The sequence below is a fragment of the Castor canadensis genome, chromosome 12 (genome assembly GCF_047511655.1).
Source record: "Castor canadensis chromosome 12, mCasCan1.hap1v2, whole genome shotgun sequence".
NCBI lineage: Eukaryota > Metazoa > Chordata > Mammalia > Rodentia > Castoridae > Castor > Castor canadensis.
In genome coordinates, this window is record NC_133397.1 from 10,750,294 (window position 1) to 10,768,323 (window position 18,030).

Genomic DNA, 18,030 nt, shown 5'->3' on the forward strand with positions numbered 1-18,030 from the left:
AATGTTGATATTTTATATTGTCATTTTTCCTCATTAAGTTTGTATTTTTCCATATTCTTGATATAATTTCTTATATAACTTGTATTTGTGGTTTTGTGCTATGCTACTATTTCTGTCATTTTGATCCTGTTTCTTTTTGATTGAATTATTCTATGAATTATATTCTTCCACCTTTTTGCATGCCCACTAACTTTTGACGGGCTCCCAAACATATGCATTTGTGTTGTTAGGTGCTGGGTTTTGTAGTATTCCTTTGCATAGAGCAGATTTTTATACTGTTAAATGGATAAGTGACTTGTGTGAGTTTGATCACTTTCAGATTTTCTTTTAAAATTGGAACGTTAGGTTTTTGTTCTAGGTGGAATTTATTATGATTGATTCAGAACACCTTTATACAGGTTTCTAAACATTTATTTCTGAAGCGTTTTCCTCTCCAGAATTCCATTCCACAAATTTTAGCTGCCTCTGTCTTCCTGAAATCCAATTTCTCTCCTCAGTTTTGTAGGACTTCTGGACTCTGAGTTCATCTTCCTATTCTTCAGCTTGGAGAAGACCTTCCAATGGTGAACCCAGAGCATTGTAGGGCTCATTGCTCTCCTTTTACTTGGGGATCCTATTCTTGCAATTATTCCTCAGTATTTTTTTGAGGATATTATAAATGGAATGTTTTCCTATTTTCTTTTTCAGTCTGTTCATTGTTGGTGTATAGAAAGGCTACTGATTTTTGTAAAATTAATTTTGTATCCTGTTATTTTGCTGAGGCTGTTTATGGTGTCTAAGAGTTTTTCAGGTCTTTTAGGATAAGGTCATGTCATCTGCAAATAGGTATGGTTTGACTACTTCCTTTCCTATTAGACCCTACCTCTCATGAAATGTCTAAGAGTTGTTTTGCATATTTAATTCACTTTTCTAGTTAGTTTTTCATATGATGTCAATTCTTGAAGTTGTTAATACTTCCTGGGCAAAACATGAGGGATTTTTAAATGTTGGAGTGCTCCAGATCTATGTACTTAACCTTCTCTTTCTTAGTTCTGTTCACATTTTCCCCTAAAGGATGTTACCCTGTCCGCTTACTTTAAGTATTATTTATACCCTGATATCTTGAGTGCTTACACCAAGATCCCACTCCTTGCTTTCTTTCTTTTCCTTTATATGTAACTGCATTCTGGACAACTCATCTATTAGCTCTTTCAGCATTTTTCTGACCAAAACAGAACTATTGATTCTTTGGTCTACAATAAATTGAACCAACATTCCACAGATGCTAAAGTAAGAAACCTAAAAGCCATTCTATATTTCCCACTTTTTAAATCCCCACATCCAATCCATCAGTAAATACTGAAGCCTCTGTCTCCAAAATATATTTTCCTTTTGAAATATCTCACCATTTTTTAAATTGTAGACTTGGTTCAAGTCCACAAAATCCATCAAATAATGTCACCCTTTTCCTAAAATCTTCTTTTAAATGCAATGAAATAGAATCTTTTTTCCTAGGTCCATCAAATACTCTGTGACAACTTCATTCTGTTTCTTTATTCCTTCCACTGCCTGTGATCAAACCCCACAGGTGCTTTCTGTCTAATGAGAACATAAATTTGCTTCCATGTCAGGGACTTCACACTCTTCATCTCTTCCAAAACACTCCTAGACGTGGGTGTGGCAACAATTGGGGATGGTTTTTATGTGGGATACTGTATATCCCACAAGTGTATATGTAGCTTCCCTTTGTTGAGGTAAAAACCATAGCTACCACTTTCTACAACATCACCATTTTCATCTTATTTTTACTGCATTTGTCAATCAATGTTTTCTTTCATGTTTATTTATGTGTTTATTTTCTCTTTCTCCACCCAGAATGATGATAGTATCCCAAATTTTTAGAACTGATTACACACACATACACACACACACACACAGACACACACACACACACACACACACACATACACACGTATATATAGTGTGGGGGGATGGGTATTTTGTGTCTTAAACCCAGGACCCATTCGAGTTTCTACCAGTTGAACCACACTCCCAGTCCTTGATTTTATATTTTTAATCACTTCATGATCACTGCCTAGAAGAGTGCCTGAGGCATAGCAGGAAATAAATTATACTTGCTGAATACATCAATGTCTAAACAATTGCATCTTTGTTTTTAACATCTATCTATGCATAAAGAACTTTGATACAAATAATGTTACAGAAATGAAATCTGCCTTTGCTTGGCATAAAAGTTGTTACAGAAGTTTTCTGTTGATATCTGAAATAACTTTCAAAAGAAAATGTTATATTTTCCTAGTGTAGAATTATACCTGAAAATGAAGAGCTTGGTCCAGTCTAATGTGTACAATAGAGTGAAATGAAAATATTATTCATGATAACATCAATTTTTTAAAAATAAAGAATCTTATTCAAATCCACAATATTTGTGTTCTTTCTTATATTTTCTACAGTGAACTGTTACAGACTAAAGAATAAAAACCTTTCTCACAGTGTTTATACAAGAATATTTTATTAATTTAGTTTACATAGTAGTGTTAAACTGTGATAACTCAATAGAGGAGAGTAGTACTTTTTTAACTTATTTACAATAACCTATATAACTTTAGCTTGTCATTAATTTTATTTGTATTATACTATTTCTTTTCTTGAATGTTTATTTTATTAGAACATTATTGTTGAACTGGGGGTACATTTTGACATTCGCAAAAGTGCTTACAATATATCTCAGTTAGATTCACCCCCTCCATCCTTCTCCTTTATCTTTCTTCCCCTACTTCTTAAAATAGTTTCAACAGGTCTCATTTTTCCATTTTAATACATTAAAATGCATAAAATTTTCACCACAGTTACCCTCCTTTACCCTTTCCTTATGTCCTTCCCATTGCACGATTACTAACCCCCAGACAGGACCTGTTTTCCCTTCTTGCCCTTCATTTTTGAAAAAAGACCTTTTTGTTTGTTTAAGATAGTTATACAGGGAGTTTCATAAAGACATTTCCATGTCTATACATATTATATCACAAACTGGTTCATCCCCTCTATTTTTCTCCTTTCTATCAAAGTCCTTCTCATATGTGATTTCAACAGGTTTAAATATCCTATAGTCATGCTTATAGAGAAAGTACCTCAACATAATATTTCTTATTCTCATGTTTACATATTGCTAAATATAAGATCAATATTAACCTTTGGTCAAATTCTCAGGAGAGAGTTAGGGTACTGAATGAAATGTGAAGCTTCATCTGTGACTATTATACAATATTCATGAACTTTCTAAATTTTATCATTGAAATACTTAAGTGACAATGTCAAAGAAAATGGATAAACACTTTATAAGTTAGTCAAGACACAGTGGCTCTCAGCATTTTCAAATGAAGTTATTTGTTGACTAGCATGGAGATAATAAAATATGATATCCTAATGAATTCAGAGCATTTGATTATTTAATGTAAACTCCAACTATAGCTACCACAGATGTTGAGATGTTACGTGTTAAGGGGCAGACTTCACACTTAACACTTTCTTTAGTAAGAAAACTAAAATAAGAAATAGGATTTTCTCTCTTTAGAATTTCATCCATTCGTGTAATTTCTTTGAACTCCAGTTCATGACTCTGCAAAGTGTATCACAGTATCTTCTACACTGCATTGTATGAAGATGAAATGAATTAATAAAAGCAATCAGAAGAGTGATGTACATTAATGAATGCATTATGTAAAATGCACATATTTAATTATCGCTGTTTTAAAAAATTTCAAATGAATTAATTTTATAGTATAGGAGGTGGAACCCAAGGCTTTCTGCTTACTATACAAGCATCAGCCCTTCTTGCTTTTATTTTGTTTTTGAGGTAGGACCTTGCCAACTTTGCCTGGGCTGGACTTGAACTTGAGATCCTCCTGCCTCTGCCTCTCAAGAAGCTGGGATTCCAGACATGAGTCATCAAGCCCGAGTTAGCCGTAAATTTTTAAATGCCCACTTGAAAAGATAATACCCAGAAAACATAGAAGAGGAATTTTGGTACATAATAAATCTTAGTACAGGAAGCTTATTTTATTATACCAGTAAGAGTCAGAAGTGTTAAAGAGTATCACAGACTAGAAAATCTGATCTTTCCTGCATAAGATTTGTCCTTTCTTGCTTTATTTCAAATAGCAATGTCATTAGTATTGTTGCTGCCAATGTCTGGCATCTCACATTATTCTCAAAGTATTCATTCAAACATACAAAATGTGTTGCTACATGCCTTTTATTTTTACTTTTTGTATACCTATTCATCTATTTATTTGTTTATTCCTTCAGCAGATGTTTATTAACTTAGTAATTTCTTTTAGACATGGGCTGGACAGGGATAGAAACACCAGAAGAAATAAATATAAATGCCTTTGCCTTTATAAATTTTATGTAAGATACTGTCTTCAATTCTGCCTGGGATTGCAAATGAGTGGAATAGGAAATCACAGGGTAAGCTGTCTTGGATAAGAGGGGGAAGAAAGGCTTTTCTGGGACAATGATATACAGTAGACATCTGAATAGTGTGAATAAGAGGAGTAATACATAGTCCCAGCTGATGGCCTGGTGGAGAAAACAGGTGTGCATAACGATAAATTATTCTTCTGAGAATAATTGCTGTGACAATATGTTATGTTGAAAGTTTTAGCTGAGGTACCATGATACAATAAATATAAGATATCAAATGAGGTGTGAAATAAGTCAAAATGCAATTTTTAAGGGAAATGTATATGAAGTGTTTTCAGCCCCTAAAACTCTCACAACACTTCATTTGTGGAGAATTTTTCTTTTAAATATTAAGAGTATAGGTTTTGAGAAGAGAACTTCATAGATTGTAAGAAATTCTACCTAAGAACTTTGGAGAAAAAAAACACAAACTGGTCTTGGTGTGTGTGGAAGGGAGGCAAGGCATGGAGGGAGGGAACAGAAGAACACTTCCAGAAGCAACAAGTTGTAAGAAACCAATTATAAATAAAATTGATAATTAAGTCCAAAGCATGTGAGACTGAGGACTGAAGTTATGCTTGGAGTCAGATGCTAAAGAAAATAAATTTCAACCAGAGATTATCAGACTTTATTCCCTGTTAGTCATAGGTATCTTGGGAGATCTGGAAGATTTGTAGAACACTTTTTCATCATGGAAATAACATGTCCAAAAGTTCTTTAATGTTCTCTGAAAATTTAGCTCACTGGAAGATCCTGACCTCAGTTTTTGTTTCACAGTTTTAATTGACCTAAGATTGCTTTTCGGGATTTAAAATGATAACTGTGGTCTACCTTATGGAACTTAAAGAATGAACCCTGCAGGTTGCTAATGCAACTGACTTCAAGAAGATGCTGAAACACCCTTATGATAGTCATTAATTCGTTGCATCACGCCTTTTGCTTAAGCCCTAGAAACTGTCTTCACAGTTATCATCCAAAATATGTAATATTAAAATCTGCCTGACAAAATGAAAGTTTTAGTCAGTGACAACAGCTAAGAATGAACTTTTTATGGCACCAAGGTTCATACTTCCAAAAACTTGTGTTCAGAGTACCCCATAGAGCTTTTCTAATGGGAGTCCTCTTTTTTTCCTTTGTAGAAACAGCATGGTACTGGCATAAAAACAGACATGAAGACCAGAGGAACAGAATAGAGGACCCAGATATGAATCCACAAACCATGCCCACCTTATTTTTGACAAGGGCACCTAAAACTTACAATGGAGAAAAGACGGCCTCTTCAACAAATGTTGCTGGGAAAAGTGGTTATCCATCTGCAAAAAACTGAAACTAGATCCATGTTTATCACCCTATACTAGTATCAACTCAAAATGGATCAAGGTCCTTAATATCAGATCCAAAACTCTAAAGTTAGTACAGGAAAGAGCAGGGAATACTCTGGAAGTAATAGGTATAAGCAAGGACTTCTTCAATAGAACCCCAGCAGCTCAGCAACTAAGAGAAAGGATGGACAAATGAGACTTCATAAAATAAAAAAGCTTCTGCACAACAAAAGAAATGATCTCTAGACCATATTTGCCAGCTATACATCAGACAAAGTACTGATAACCAGAATATACAGGAAATTTAAAAAACTAAACTCTCCCAAAATCAATGAATCAATAAAGAAATGGGCAATTGAACTAAGCAGAACTTTCTCAAAAGAAGAAATTCAAATGGCCAAAAAACACATGAAAAAATGCTCACCATCTCTAGCCATAAAGGAAATGCAAGTCAAAACCACACTAAGATTCCACCTCACCCCTGTTAGAATAGCTATCATCAAAAACACTACCAACAACAGGTATTGGCGATGATGTGGGGAGAAAGGAACCCTCATACACTGCTGGTGGGAATGCAAGCTAGTGCAACCACTCTGGAAAACAATATGGAAGCTTCTTAAAAATCTAAACATAGATCTGCCATAAGATCCAGCAATCTCACTCCTGGGTATATACCCAAAGGAATGTGACACAGGTTACTTCAGAGGCACCTGCACACCCATATTTATTGCAGCACTATTCACAATAGCCAAGTTATGGAAACAGCCAAGATGCCCCACTACTGACGAATAGATTAAAAAAATGTGGTATCTATACACAATGGAATTTTACTGAGCCATGAAGAAGAATGAAATCTTATCATTCTCAAGTAAATGGATGGAACTGGAGAACATCATTCTGAGCAAGGTCAGCCAGGCTCAGAAGACCAAAAATCATATGTTCTCCCTCATATGTGGACTTTAGATCTAGGGCAAATGCAGCAATGTTGTTGGTTTTTGGTCACAGGCTAAGGGGAAAGCATATATGGGAGGTATGGGGATAGGTAGGAAACTCAAAACTTGAAAGTGTTTGATGTCCCCACTGCAGAGGAACTAATACAATAACCTTAAAGTGACAGAGGTCAATATGGGAAGGTGATCAGGAACTAGTGAAAAGGTCAGGAAGAGATGAATCAATTCAGGTTGTAGCACACTTGTGCATGGAAGCAATGGTAGGAATCTGTTTTCCTAAGGAAAAGTCTTAAAATTAGAGCCATTTTTCTTGTGCTTATTTGCCATTCCCTGATATTTTAGAGGTATTGTTTCAAGAAATTTGCCTTGCTTTTCATGGCACTCTTTCTTTTTCTCATTGAATTTTGTTATTTTTATGTTCTGAGTATGGATAGGTCATAAAATCATAAAATGCATGCTTTCTGGTAACCAAACATCTTACTTGTGTGAGGTCCAGATTGTCACTTTTCTCCATTCATGGTTAGTGTTTTCTTTGTTCTTTCTGGGAAAAGTGTGTCATTCCTGAGGTCTCCATGATGCACATCTATATTTCTTCTAGAAGCTTTCTAACTTTAATTTTTAAAATTGTGGACAAATGAATCTTTGTCTAAGTAATTTTCTGCATTCTCTTTGGTTTGAGTCAATTCTTACCATCCTCATATGGACATGTAATTTCCCAGCTCCATTTATTGAAAATCTTTTCCTCAGTATTACTCTTGCAGTATGATGTGAAATCAGTTTACCGTAAAATCCTGGCTGTTTTTCTAGCTTTTATTCTATTCATTTGACTTGATTTTCTAACTATTTATAACACAAAGCCTTAATTACTATTGTCTGTGGTAATTATTCAGAAAAGTCCATCTCAACTTCTTGCTTTGTGATCTTCACAGTGCAACTCAAAAAGTGGCAGTTTGCTGCTTCAAATGCAACAGCAGAATCTTTTAGCAAGAGAGATAATGCAGTGTTATATAAGCCAAGCACATATGTATATACTCAGGTATATTTTGTCTTCTATGTTTTAGTCTATTTGTGTAGAGCAAGACAATGGTCCTGTCCACACTTGGAAAGAAGAAAGTACTCACAGGTGTATACACCAGGAGGCCAGGTGTGTAGGGGTTACAATAGACTCTGCCTACCATAAGGTGATAATCTCTTCAAAACTGCATGAAATAAAACATAAAGCAAGAAACAAAATGGAGTTTGAAGCATTGCAAATAATCATAATTTTCTGTAAAGCAGAAATAGGATAAAATGAATGTATGAATTAATTTACATCAATAATTATATATTGCATACAAAAAAATTTTGCAAGTGACAGTGCCAATAGATTATCAGGTTTTGTTTCATGTTGTTTTTTAAAGAAATGTTCATGTTTTGTAATGCTTTTCTCATTTTCCAATTGATGTAGTAACTATATGTAATTATAATAATGCAATTTCAAAAATACAAATTTTATAAGTACAAACAGCTTAAACTGGCTTTTCTTAGAACTCTTTTTTCTTTCCTTTCATGATTGTTGAGGATTGACTCAGATACTGAAACACAGAAATCTGCAAGCTTTTCCCTTTCAGTTATAAAATACCAAGAAAAGCTGAGCACTTGCAAGACACTTGGTGACCCCTGACAGCTCTTTCCAATGCAGCAAAATCTTAGTTGAGTGGAGAGGAACCTATCTGGGAACATATCTGACTTTCGCAGAGATTAAAATCATTGAATACTGAACTGAAACTTCTTAATGTGAAAAATCTCCATCTGGCCCAATGCAGCCAGTGACTCTCCAGGGTGGGGGGACACTATGAAACATTTCCAACATCTTCCTGTGCTAGCTTCTCCATTTAACCTGTAACTAATAGACGTGTATACATTAGACATAAGCTTAGTGGCTAGTTTTAAAGGAAAGATAAGGATAATAATAATAGTTGTTATTATTATACTTTAAAAATTAAGAAGTTTATAAGGTTTTGTGAGAGTTAAGAATTCATTTTAACTAACAATTATTTTAAAAAGAAAGAGGAGCCTGAGCGTATAGAAATTTCGAAGCTGGTTTCATTATGCTATCATATACAGATTTAATTCCCCAGCAGAGGCCAATTGGAGTTGTATTTTTAATATTTTAAGTTGCTTAGAAATATTAAGTCAATCATGTTCACCTATAATGACATATCATATAAGTTTAAATATTTGAAATATATTGATTGACATTGAAATGACTGATTTCCAATTTGCTCTTAGTAATGTTCTTTTACTCATAGACATATACCACATAATATTTCAGTCAAGATTGGGCTATATTTATGATGGTAGTTCTATAATTTTATAATGGAACTGAAAAGTTCCTGTCATGTCCTAACTACACTTCATGTTAAAGTATACCACATGCAATTATGTACACTACTTGACACTTGATAGTGGCAATAAACAGCTATGTTACTGGTTTATGTATTTGCTATTGGTTATGCCTTTTTTGTCATTTTAGAGTGTACTTATTCTACTTTTAAAACTTAGTTTACTGTAAAACAACCTATTGCTTTACACTGGTAGTAGCTAATACCTCATGTTTAAAGTATCTTGAGTGCATCAAAGATCACAACCAGCAATTGATCTAGGTTTGTGTCAGGATACACTACAATGTTTACACAACTGAAAAACTATCTAATAATGGTTTTCTCATTATGTATACTCATTGCTAAGCAATGCAAGACTGTATATATTTTTTCCTTATTTCATGGCAAAGTTTAAAAATGTATGAGTAAAAATGTTACAATTTGTGAAATTCTGTCCTTATGCACTCAAGCACACTCATGCTTGCATATATACTACTGAAAGGAAGGAAATAAAGTCATATAGATTCTCAGTAATTGTTGTGATATAAAATTCTGGCAATCTAAATATGAGACTAATGAATTTCTAAGATTTTAAGTCCATGCCAAGAACACAAGTCTTTTTAATAATCAATTAAACAAAGGAATTTTACCTTTGCTAAGTTAGAACAATGAATGGGCAGGTTATGAGTTTGTGTGTGCATATGTGTGTTGTGTGAGTGCACACATCTGTTTGTCCCTTTCTCTGTCTTTTCCATTGCCTTAGTTCTTTCAGGCTTCTATAACAAAATTTTATTAGGTAGATATCATATTAACATTAGAAATTTGTTTCTCACATTTCTGGAGTCTGGAAAAATCAAAGGAGCCATCAGAATCTGTGTCTAAGTGAGGTCCTGTTTTCTGATCCATAGATGGCACCTTCTGGCTGTGTCCTCACATGGATGGAAAGGAGAATGAGCTCCAGTGAGCCCCTTTTACAAAGGGGCTAATCCCATTCTTAAGTGCTCATCTCCCTTAAGATCCCATCTCCCAACCCCACCACACTCGGGATTGGCATTTTAGTATTCAATATGAATTTGGGGGAACAAAGACATTCAGTTCCTAACCACTCTCCCTCTTCCTCTCTCTCTCTGTCTCTCTCTATCTCTCTCATACCCCCTGCCTGAAATTTCTTGGAAAATTTCCATTGCAGTTTAGTTTGCTTCTTTTTTCTTTTTCTTTTTCCAGAGAATTTATACACTGAAATCTCTATCAGTTTCCCTTTCCTGCTAATAAACATACAGAATCTGGAAAGAAGTTACTGTCTTTCTCATCCATCTTTTCTTATTGGAGGGAGGGACTCACCCAGCCCAGAGACTTGTTTAACTTAATAAAATGCATAGTCCTTCTGAGGTAAAGATGTCTGAAAATTCACATTTTATTAAACTGGACCATGCTTGTCATTTGCCACAGTTCAGTGCACCGAATTTAGGGCTAAAAATGTGCTTGTTGAATATTTGGAGTGTATGGAGGAATGGATTTTGCTCCTAGAAATATGTTTCTATTACAATTTAATGTTAAGAATGGATAATTTTCTCCTCAGAGGTTCTCATTACAGAGTGCCATAAGAAAGTTTCAGAAAACTACAGATAAGAGAAATACTTTCTACCTGACTTCCCATGCAGTACATTAAAATAAATTCAAAGTAACAAAAAATTATATTAATCTGCTTGATAAGAAACATTAGGATTAATGTTAATATTTACTAAGCTACCTTTTTTGTGTGTGTGATATGAAATATATGTCCATAAATACTATTTAGGGAGAAAAGTAAGTTTATGATTTCTTCCGGTTACCTTACTTTGCCAATTCTGTTTAATAGTTTCTTGATATATTAACTGGAGCAGTTCTAGTATTTTATATAAAATTCTAATTAAACTGAGAACATTCAGAATTTTTAAATTCTCTATTTTTTATTATAACCAGGAAATATTTTATATTTTTAGTGGTTTTGATGTTGTAAAGAATGGTATCACAGATAGAAATCTGTATATTTTTTAAAGTCTACAAACACTGAATCCAGAGAAACTCTGTGCAAACATCCATTAGACATGATAGGGATATTACTGTGAGAGCTCTATATCTTGCAAGTGTGGTTTTAAAGAGCATTCAAACAGTAGAAAGTATATTGAATTTTAGTGACCCTATTTGATAAGTATCTGTTTTTTCTTAACCTGTTATATGCCTTGTTTAATTACCATAGTAGTCACAGGATGCTCGGGGGATCATTTTATACTATTATCACTGTTATCATTACACAGAGAGTAAATGGAAACCCAGAGAAGCTACACAATTATCTAGGGTAGAACTAAATGTGTCTGTCTTCAAGAATCCAGGCTGGGGGGGGGGGAGAGATGTGTATACATGTGTGAGTAAATGCAAAAATGATAAAATATAAAAAAATAATTTAAAAGAAGAGCCCAGGCTAGAGTTCTCAGATTTTATGTTATCACTAGAAGTATATCTTCATTTCTTTATTGATTGAAGGATTATGTGAACTAATGAGTTATGTTTTTAGTAAGCTTCTATGCTGTATTTAAGCTTTTACTTATCAGTTATCTATATTTATTATAAAAATATGCCATAATTTTATAAGCTACCATCTAAGTCTATAAATACTTGGGCAGATTATTCATCAGATTTACTATTATAGTCAAATTTTATATTGAGATACTTTATGTTATGCATCTGGTTAAATATATTTATGGCAAAATGAATGAAGAATTATCATGTTAACGTAGTTGTTCATTTGTGGCAAAGTTAAAAAAATCAGTCATGTTCATTGAAAGTCAAACTTAAAAATCGAAGGTATGGTGGCATTCAAACCTGGCATCTGACTTTATGTTATATAAATGAGGAAATCATATTACCAAATGAATTCATATAAAGAAATGCATAGAATAGTAAAAAAATAGAGTCAGTGCTAAAGTATCGTCAGCTAGTGCCCTGGTTTCTTCCAGATTCAAGTACTCTGTCCATGATCATATCCACATAAACCTGTGTCCTGACATTGATTGTGATGCTGGGTCACGGTCACATTGAGCAGGTAAGAAAGCCCTCTGGCAGGCTATGGTTTTAATAGGACCTTAAAGATTGGGTAGATGTAAAATCTTTTTCATACATTATTGCAATTCCATGGGGGAAATAACTGACCTACAGCACCAAATAACAATTACTCTCATTTATTGGCCCCTGTTATGTGTGGGAAAGAAACAAAAGTAAAAATACTAAATGTTTCTGACAATGGGTCTGCACTCACATGGATTAGAATAAGAGGCTAATAAACTGATTCATTAATGAAAAACTCAATTCAAATAAGAAGGTTTTGAGTACTGTTGTTACTATAGTTATTTGTGGCACATAACTAGTAATTGTTATTGCTGTGGCTTTTTCACAATGACTCAGTAAAAACATACCATGTTTGTGAGTTTGCATGTGTAGGAACTTAGCACTAGATATAAAATGGGAGGCGCCTTCCTAACACAGTGGTGAAGCATGTTATCTGTAAAATCAACAGTTAGAATTAGATCTCATACCACATCAGTGTACATTTGAGGTTACCTTTATAAAGATACATATTCTCAATTGTAAAATGTGAGTAATCATAGTAACTTACCTCAAATGGACTTCTATACTTATGCATATGGCTGCATAGCTAATAAGTACCTTAAATCTGTCAAATTAAAAGCCACCATATATTTTCATCACCATATTTTGTCCTTCATAAGGCTTTTATTATTACTCCGATCCTTTGATTCACTGGCTTAACTATCAAACATTGGCAGTGGAGCAAAATGTAGAACAGTCCTTCATTAAAGAATCTCTCAGAATTCACCATATAAACAACTGAGTCATAGCAATGGCCAGAAAATGCCTTGAAGATTAGAATATAATTTGGTCCAAATTTCTGATCATTAAGGTGATCGATCTAGCTTTTAAACATATTTAGCTATAGTTACCAGCCCACATAGTGACATTCCTAATGTCATGTTCTGAAAAGTGTTTACAATATCTAGAAACATTCTGCAGATATTAATATAATGTGAGTCATTTTATAAATGTATATTAAATGGGTTCAGAGAAATCATTTCCCTATTTCATTGACAAGATGTTTAGAGTTGTGAATGTAGAATGAATACTGCTGAAATATTTTGTATGTGTTTACCAACATACCATATAGGTAAAGTAAAGTCACTCTGTTACAGACAGAAACTAATAAAAAGGAACCAGATCCAGTTTCTCATAATATATTCATAAATTTATTTTCAATTGGAAGTATTATTTTTCATTTTGTAATTTTCCCTTGACACTATGGCATGAACTTTTCTTATGTTACAATACTTTTTAAAGTAAGAATTGTTATAATGTTTCCATACTTGAATGAAAAAAATTCTAAATTTACTCTTTCCAACCTCTCTTCTGAATTTAATTTATTTTTCCTCTTTCTAATTTTCTAACTTACTATTACATATTACAATGAATATATTTGCATGTAATGACTATTAGACAATTCAGGTTACTTGGTCAGGGTAGGGAGTTAAGAAGTGATCTTTCTATGCAGTACCAGACTGAGAGGTTCTATATGACTCAATCATTGGCAAGATAATTCACCATTAAACATCAACCACTTAGGTAATGCGCTTAATTATCTTGACCACAGTTTTCTTTTAAATTAGAAAGATTAAATATGTACATCAAATTCTACATGTAAGTCTTAACCTAATTTGCTTTCTAGCTTTAAATTACATTTGAAAAGTTTACCTAATTTCAGATCTAATATACTTTGAGTGAAATACTTAGTACAACTCTACAGAGTTAATATAAGTACAAAATTCAAGTAAAAAAAACAGTTTTAGTTACACCTGAAATATATAAGGATAAGTTTATATATAATTTTATTTATGTAGGCAATTATTTGGGGGAGTTCTCTCTTAATCCTAATTAATGTCATTGAGGGCTTTTGGATCATTCCCTGTTGGGGCTTATTAGCATACAAGTTCTAAACTTTCTTCTAGCAACAAGGTTCTGCAATACAAAGAGAAGCAATAGAAAACAATGATGATTCTACACGGCTGTAAAATGTCAAAGAAAATGCCAAATATAAAATAAAAGTTTAGGATCTTTCATTATATTGGCCAAACCAAAAGCTGCTTTTTATGTTTCAGGGAGACTAATGGAATTAAACAGGTTGTAGAGAAGTAATGATACATTACAGTTCATCAGAATTCATTAAAAAAGCCAGAGCAAAATAATCTCTGACATATTGTAAGGACTATTGCATTTTAAGAAAAGTTAGCCTATTAATTTGATTTTTCCCCTTAGAAACAAAACTCTGTTTGTCATGGACTATGTTTGCATTTATTTTTCATAGTCTCATTCCATTATTGACATGTGAAAGCATTTACACTGCCGGGAGCCTTGCTACTTTTGTACCCATGGCTAGGAATGGCTGTAAAATCATATCTCACTGCTGTTCTCATCTAGGAATGTAGGAATCTATTCAATGTCTCTGAATTAATTATGGTGATCAGACAGTGAAACTAACTGAACTTTCACATGGACGTTGGCTTTTTTCCAAAAAGTAGCAATTTTGAAAGGAGTTAGAATGTTTTCTTTGGAGAAAACATTTTCACTTTTATAGAAATCTAAAATTTCAATCCTGTGAGATTGACATTTAGATTACATGCTTGTCTTTGGGAGGCAAATATGCCACGCAGTTTAGCCTCGCCGAGTCGGTCTTCTCCATTACTTCTGCCCTGGTTCAGAACTGACATCTCTTCTGTCTGTTGCACTCTGTTGCTTGCCAACTCATAATCCTGCTTCCTGTCTCCTCTTCCCCAAAGCCTTCTCCACATCTCCACCATTCAGCTATTGACGCAAAATGACTGTGCATAACAAATCAATCATAACAGTGGCCGGAACTACAATCCTTTATTTTCTCTGATCTGTAGGTCATCTTTCTCCATGAAACCTCTTCTCCCCACCCAAACACCTAGGCATCTACTAGCATGGTCAACAGTGTAGAAATATGACTGGACAAATGATATGATTTAATGCTAATAGACTGAGTGTAGAAACTCAGCAAGGCCTTACTGTTCAGATTCTTCTCAGCATCTATCTCAGTGTTTGTTCCCTGGAAGGGAGTCTGCATGGTATAAACTGGGGTAGATTTGTGAGAAAAGATGTCTGAATGAAGAATAAGTGAAAGATGTCTGCATAAACATGCATCTGGGGGGGGGGATCTTCACTGGACGGGAGGAATAAGTGAAAGGTGAAGACGAGAGGCAGAAAGCAGCATTTGAAACCAGGAAAAAGAGAGAGACCAGGATTTCCTTTGAACAAGTGTTGTGTAGAACAGGTGATTTAAGCAGGGTGAGAAGCACCTGACATGATAAGGAAGCTAATGATGCAAGCACTTAGGTAATATCAAGACCCATGGATTTCCATTTCCAACAGCCCTAATGGTTTTGATGTGATGAGATTTGGTGTTCCCTTGTTCAATGCATCTCCAAATGCAAGTCACTTGGTTTTCTGGTTTGTAAGTGAGCAAAAATTGACAATATATGACATCAATCAATTATTGAGAGCTTGCTTATCTCTGTGTTTGTAAGGGTGGGGGGAGGCTTGTTTCTGATTACCCTCCCTGAAGTCCTACCTGACTCTGATATCTCTATTGCTATAAATTTATTTCAAAAATTCATTCAATCATGTCAAAAACTTCTGTATAGAAATGCTAAGATCGGATGTTTATTACAATGCTCCTTGAGGAGGCTTAGCATTAAATTTATCTGTGCAATGCTTTGATCATCTTAACTAATTTTTTCCTCACGAGCAGTTGATGATCATATCATATAAACAGATTTTCAAAGCAACTGCTTTGTGAGAAAACATTACTTTTTGCTCATTGTTGAATGGCCCAAAGTAATGGAGCACTTATCATAAGATTAGCCACAGAGGTTCATAAACATTGCACTTTTTACAAATGCATAGAAAACCAAAGAAATTGTGATGATTCCCTTTTTCCATATTTGCAAAATGAATTTAGAAAAATTAGATGAAAGGATTTTTATTAAGTTTTTAACCACAAAACTTGATAAATGTTTGAGATAAGAATATTTAACTTGATTTTAAAATTATGTGACATACATGGTATTCCATTAATATGTAAAACTATTATGTTTTTCAAATCAGTTTAAATAAACTCTGCATCTTTCGAAGTTTTCCAACAAATGAAAGACTCTTGAATCTAGCATCCTCAGAAATCCATCCGCTTCCAGCTCTGCCTATGCATATTTTCTTGGTTCTATAGGTTCTATTAATGTAATTCTTTCTTCTTTTTGCAGGCTTAGCAGAAGTATAATCTTGATCATTGGTTTTGATCTGGTAGCAAGAAAAGATCATGAGGGGGTTGTTACATGTTGGTTTGCAAATTAATAATCATCACATGATCTTTGTATAGAATGTCTGCTTCCTACCAGAAACAAGTGGGCCACTTTTGCAGGCCAGAAGGATTTCAGCAATCTGAGCTGTCAAGGTTTTCAATTCAGATGTTTTCATTTATAATCTCATCCACTCTTTCCTAATGAGGGCACCAAACTTGGCATTGCACACTCACTGTAACTGTGAACGTAACCATCTACGGAGATCTGCTCTCCACATAATCAAACTGTGGACCACACTGTCACCTTTTCCTGCTCTCTGACTTTAGATACAGCTCTGGTTTTAGTCTGTTAACAAAGTTCTCTGGCTTTCACATTTTGCCTTCAACTGTTGAATAAACAGTTTTGCGTTCTCTTCATGAAGTGCATTGAAGGAACTCAAAATTTAAAAAAATCAGATTTCATTTTCCTTACACTGAATTCTTTCCCTTTTTCTCTAAAATGCCTGAGGTATCTCAGTGGGAGTGCCTTTCTTTTCATCAACATCCCAACCTAGTTAACCACTGAGGAAAACCTTACCAACTGCAATGCTAACATGTGCATCAACATCCTCCTGCCAGGAGCTAAGGGATCCTTATTGCAGCAGGCTGGTGAACAATCCAGCCCTAAATTAGCATTGTAAAGTCTGGAGATGAGTACTGGACTTTGAATTTCTTGGAAAATAGACACAAGCTGAAATTTGTGTGATGAAGATTTGAAAAAAGTGGGAGTGGTCATAGGAAAAGTTGCCCTGGATGCATCTGCAGTTTCAGATCCTAAGAGGACCCTGGAACTCTGATTGACCTTCAGAGTTGTCTTACCTCAAACAAAGGGTCTGTTCCTCCACATTCTGATGGCTTCCTCCATCATGGACTCGTAGGTAGATCCAGTGTGTGCACAGGAAAGGAAGTTGCTCTTAGATAAGGTGAGAGAAGGTCATTCTCAGATAGGAATTTGTGTAGAACTGTCAGCCAAAGTTCCCATTAGCCATTATTGGAAGAATGAGGAAATCAGCTTTTGAGATGGAGATGCCCAGATGGACTGGGGGATCCTTTCACTTCACTAATGTTTTAACAACTTATCCCACTTTGATAAACTCTTCAGTTTGTGTGGGGTGGAATTGTGTCTGTGAAAACCTGGTAAAAAAGTACGATTATTTTGAATGAATTATTTCTGTTCCAAGGGTTTTTAAAAGAGAATATCCAGGCTGAAAGAAGGAGAAATATTAATTCCTAATGGGAGATACACACACACAAACATGTACATTATATTTCCCATCTTTCATTCAGTTATTATTATTGATTTTTCTAGAGACTTTTTTCCTAATTGTACTACTCTGAGTTTTGTCATCCTTATATTATTTACAAAGTTGTCATTCAATCATATATATGCACACCTTAAAATTCATATCTTTCTAAGTATTCAAAAATAGTATTTGCCCCCTACATGCATTAAATGGAATTTTAAAATTATTAATATT